This window comes from Bufo gargarizans, chromosome 2 (assembly GCF_014858855.1).
Source record: "Bufo gargarizans isolate SCDJY-AF-19 chromosome 2, ASM1485885v1, whole genome shotgun sequence".
In the NCBI taxonomy this organism is placed as follows: domain Eukaryota; kingdom Metazoa; phylum Chordata; class Amphibia; order Anura; family Bufonidae; genus Bufo; species Bufo gargarizans.
The window spans coordinates 517,104,153-517,110,072 of record NC_058081.1 but is presented as its reverse complement, the minus strand read 5'-3'; positions in this window follow the sequence as shown (position 1 = coordinate 517,110,072).

Below are 5,920 nucleotides of genomic sequence, written 5' to 3'. Positions count from 1 at the left end.
TAATTATATTTCACTACATCACAGAAACAACTGAAACAAAGATCTATAAGCAGTTTAGCAGCAAACTTTGTGAAAACTAATATTTGTGTCATTCTAAAAACTTTTGACCACGACTGTACTCATTTTTAACATGCATGAAACTGAAAAAAAACCTGAAGAATTATAAACTACATTTCCTAGCTACCATCAGTGAAAAACTCATTGAATCCGGATGCATTGTTTTTAACGCAGCCCTATTCACTTATACAGGGGCAAAGGTAGGGTGAAAACCCACAATATAAAACGTGTTGCAATTTTTCTACAACCCAAGAGGCTGCGTTAACATGTTCACAGAACCATTTAAATGAATGGGTCCAGATTCAGTCTGGATGTTATGTGTTCAGTTCACGCATCGCACCCGGACAGAAAACTCGCTCGTGTGAAAGAGCCCTAATCGGATTTAGACACAAATTTAGAAAAGTTTACAAATGTTAATCATAAATATATTTTATGTTCTATCAAACTAAAGTCCTTATTTATCAAAATCAGTGATAAGCAGGGCGCTCTAGTGGTGATAGATAATTTCAGTCCTCACCTCTTCCGTGTTTTCTCCTGTCCCTATACTACAAACAGTGATAAGTAGGGTGTTCTAGTGGTGATAGATAATCAGTCCTTATCTCTCCTGTCCCTATACTACAAACAGTGATAATAATCAGTCATCACCTCTCCTGTCCTTATACTATAAACAGTGATAAATTAAACAAACAAAAGACATGGAGCTCATAGAATAGCTATAAAAATATATCTTTAAAGAGATTCGGTCACCTCGTTTTAGCGTATAGAGCTGCGGACATTGACGGCTGGATCGCCGCTAGCATGTCCGCAATATACCGGTCCTATAGCGCTGTGTCCTTTTATTGTGTTTAAAAAAAGATTTAATAGATATGTAAATCAGCCTGGTAAGGAGCCCAAGGGGCTGTACTAACCTTCTTGGAGCCCAGCCACGCCCCCCTGTGAAGGAGCCCCTGCTCCTAAGTGTGGGATTTCCAGGGCGACTCAGGATATTAGGTATCCAGGGTATGAGCCGTCCCACCATCAGGGTCCGCTCATACGGTTAGGAGTTAGGCCTCTGTGGTACTGGCGTGTGCGGCCAGCAATGCACAAACACAGTCCATGGGGCAGCCGCAGTGGATCGCGGACCCATTCACTTGAATGGGTCCGCGATCCGGCCGTTGCGCAAAAAGATAGAACGTGTCCTATCTTTTTGCGGAACTAAAGTATGGGACAAAACCCCACAGAAGCACTCTGTAGTGCTTCCGTAGGGTTCTGTTCCGCACCATTCTGCATCTCCGGATTTGCGGACCCATTCAAGTGAATGGGTCCGCATCCATGATGCGGAATGCCCACAGAACGGCGCCCGTGTATTGCGGGCTGCAATACTGCAACGGGCCGTACACATCAGTGTAAAAGAGGCCTTAGGGAGAGGATTAGGGACGCAATAGGAGGTGACCTGCTCCCTCATCCCAGCGTCCTGGCCTAGTTGCTACTATTATCCTTCTTACATTGTACGGTGGGGGAGTTTCTCCCACCCCCCACCGTGACAGCAGATAAGCCCTATCGAAGTAAGAGCATACTCGCGTATGCAATAAAACCTAAAGCCGACTCACCTAAACAAGAAAGACTGTGAGAGCCAGGATGGCGCTATCGGGGCTCTCACAGTCTCTCTTGTTTAGTTGAGTCAGCTTTATGTTTTATTGCATACGCGGGTATGCTCTTACTTCGATAGGGCTTATCTGCACCGTGTTGCGGTTGATTCTGGGTAATTATTGTTTCATGATCCTGACATTGCTGACCCATCGTGATATTGTTCTACTATTTAAATTAGTTGTTGTTATTTGTATTTATTAATCTATGCGGTCTGTGTAAAGCTGGGATGGTGTATTTTCTCTGCCACCTTCATTTTTTTTCAGTAATATGCTTGTAATTTATTGATACGCTATTAAAGATATATATTTATAGGTATTCTATGAGCTCCATGTCTTTTGTTTGTTTAATTTATATGTATTTGGGAGCTTTACCACTATTATTGCTTTAGGGTGCCCTTTCATTTAGCCACAACACTTGTTGATATACTATAATCCTGGCATTACGGACACCTATGATCATTTGTATTAATGTATTATAAGCAGGGTGCTCTAGTGGTGATAGGAAATCAGTCCTCACCTCTCCCGTGTTCTCTTCTGTCCTTATACTATAAACAGTGATATGCAGAGTGTTCTAGTGATGATAATCAGTCCTCACCTCTCCTGTCCCTATACTACAAACAGTGATAAGCAGGGTGTTCTAGTGATTATAGAAAATCGGTTCTTATTTCTCCTATGTTTTCCCCTGTCCTTATACGATAAACAAGTTTGAGTGGTGATAGAAAATCAGTTCTCTCTTCTCCTGTCCTTATACTATAAACAATGATAAGCAGGGTGTTCTAGTGGTAATAGATAATCAGTTCTCACCTCTCCTGTGTTCTCTCCTGTCCCTATACTACAAACAGTGATAGGCAGGGTGTTCTAGTGATGATAATCAGTTCTCATCTCTCCTATGTTTTCCCCTGTCCTTATACGATAAACAAGTTCAAGTGGTGATAGAAAATCAGTTCTCTCCTCTCCTTATACTAGGTATCTTCATGCTGCTTCAAGGTCTTTCGTTACAATGCCTGAACCTGTGCTGCGTATGCTCAGTAGAGATGACCAGAGGAGGAAGATCTGTACTGGGCATGCCTGCAGTCATCTCAGAACTGCTAGACAGAACCAGGAATAAGTAACTCATTACAGGTGCCAACAGCCTGCCTCTACTATGGAAAGATTTGTAATTACTTACTCCTTGCTGCTCCCCTCTGTTAGAGCCCTGTGCTGTGAAAGGCTTTAGAGGAGCGAAGCCAGTGGGCGTAGGCAGGAAGGAGCTCACATGCTCCTGCCTGTGCCCGCTCTGCTAAAGCCTAGCAGAGATAAGCTATGCAAGGTTTGGCAAAGGAGAGCTCTCATAGGCAGGTGCAGTGATGCTTTGGCCGCAACAGGGCCCAGTGCATCTGTAAAGGAACTTGTACACAGTGCTGTGTGAGAGTATGGATACTAAAGTATGATAGGCATCTGAAATTCGGGTGCCTATTTAGCAAGGAAATAGTGAAAAAAAAGTATATTACAAAAAAATCATTTTAGGGCAGTTATATCAGTTTGTAATAAAGTACATTCAAAGGTTTCGGTACACTTTAAGTTCTATCTAAGAAGCCTAATTACTTACTAGTAAGAAAAAGCTTGATGTTACCATGTTTATCCATTTATGAAGAAATCGGAGCCAGAACTTTGGCTCACAATGCCTCAGTCCTGCTCTCTCTTTAGTACAGTCTGGTTCTACATGTTCTGCATGGATCTTTACCTGTACCAAGATGGGCTGCTCCTCTGGACATCAAGTGAGGATTGTTCATTTTAAGGCTACATTCACACGTCAGTATTTTTCTATATCCCGAATTTCGGTCCGTTTTTTGCAGATCCGTTGCTCCTGAAAATGTTTCCGTATGTCATCCGTTTTTTGCGGATCCGCAAAAAACGGAAACATGTATAAATTTCACAAAGCAAATAAAGTTGTTTGGATTTCTTTGAATTTTTTTTATTTATTTTTTAAGTGAATAAGTGATTTCTGTGGGCAGGATTTAATATCCAGGAACGGATTCCGCATAAAACGGATGACATACGTAATGACATACGAATGTCATCCGTTTTTTGCGGAACTATTGACTTTGTATTGTACCAGGATCCAATTTTTGCGGAAAAGAATAGGACAAGTTTTATATTTAATCGGACATGCGGAACGGAACAACGGAAACGGACAGCACACATTGTGTCCCGATCTGTTCCGAAAAAAACGGAACAGATCAGGAAAGAAACAACGGACGTGTGAATGGACCTTTATATCGTTGTATGCTGTGGGCCTTGTACCCACAGAAACCCATCCCATTCTAGTCTTAAATGCCCATATATACCATGTGACTGCTGCAACCAATATACTGCTAAGGCCAGCGATTGGCTGCATTAGTGAAGTGGGGTATAAATACTTGTCACCTCAGCAGCCAATCTACAATGGCCATCCATGTAACATGGGGAAGCACTGTATATATCATCCTAACAACATTTGACTTCCACAAAGGTCAGAACAAATTTTTTTAATTATGCAGAACGGGTGCAGACCCATTAATTTTCAATGGGGCTGGAAAAGATGCGGACAGCACACAGTGTGCTGTCCACATCCACACTTCCGTTCTGCAGCCCCGAACTGCCGGTCTGTGGCTCCACAAAAAATAGAACATTTCCTTTTCTTGTCCGCAATAACGGACAAGAATAGGCATTTTCTATTATAGTGCCGGCCATGTGCACATGGCCGGTGCCAGTGTTTTGCGGCTCCGCAATTTGCGGATCTGCAAAACACTATGGGTACTTTCACACTAGCGTTAGAGGAAATCCGTATGCAAACGTATACCATTTGTTTCCGGATCCGTCTCTGCGGTGTCATCTGGAATAACGGATCCGGTATTTATTTTCTTCACATTTTTAAAGGTCTGCACATGCGCAGACTGGAAAACCGGTTCCGTCAATGCGGCGATTTCTTGAACACTTGGTACCATATCCGGCATTTATACATTTCAATAGAAATAAATGCTGAATCCGGCATTCCGGCAAGTGTTCCGGAATTTTTGCCTTCTGGAATTTCAATACCTTCTATCACATGTTGGGTTGAGCATGGACTCATATTCTACATACCATATAAAGAGCTTCGGCCTGTACGCCATGCTGCCCTCTGTGTATGAGCTGCAATAATACAGTCCATATATACAAGAATATAGCTACTATAATACTGCCTCCTATGTACAAGAATATAGCTACTTTAATACTGCACTCTAAGTACACAAATATAACTACTATAATACTGCCCCCTATGTAAAACAATATAGCTACTATAATGCTGCCTCCTATGTACAAGAATATAACTACTATAATACTGTCCCTATGTACAAGAATATAACTACTAGAATACTACTCCTATGTACAAGAATATACCTACTATACTACTGCCTCCTATGTACAAGAATATAACTACTATAATACTGCCCCCTATGTATAAGAATATAACTACTATAATATTGCCCCCTATGTACAAGAATATAACTACTATAATACTGCTCCCTATGTACAAGAACATAACTACTATAATACTGCCTCCTATGTACAAGAATATAACTACTATAATACTGCCCCCCATGTATAAGAATATAACTACTATAATACTGCCCCCTATGTACATGAATATAACTACTATAATACTGCCCCCTATGTACAAGAATATATCTACTACAATTATGCCCCCTAAGTACAACAATATAGTTACTATATATAATACTGCCCCTATGTACAAGAATATAACTACTATTATACTGCTCCTATGTACAAGAATATACCTACTATAATACTGCCTCCTATGTACAAGAATATAACTACTATTATACTGCCCCTATGTACAAGAATACAACTATTATAATACTGTCAAAGGAAGAAATTTCCAGTCACCGGTAAAACAACTTCAGATATTTATTGTAGTTACTTAAATAAAATCCACAGGTAAGAACACATCATGCACATGTACAATACCATTTAACACATTTCAGATTTCTCTGTGGGGTCTATGGCCAGGTCGCCCGTATCCTTACGTGTGGATTTTATCTAAATAACTGCAATATTGTTTTACCGATGGCTAGAAATGTCTGCAGCTGACTGTCTTCTGGCGCTCCACCGCCTTCCTTGTGCCCCGGATCTCCGTGGGGAGCTGGTGGTGTATCATTTTGTTTATACTATAATACTGCCCCTATGTCCAAGAATACAACTACTATAATGCTGCC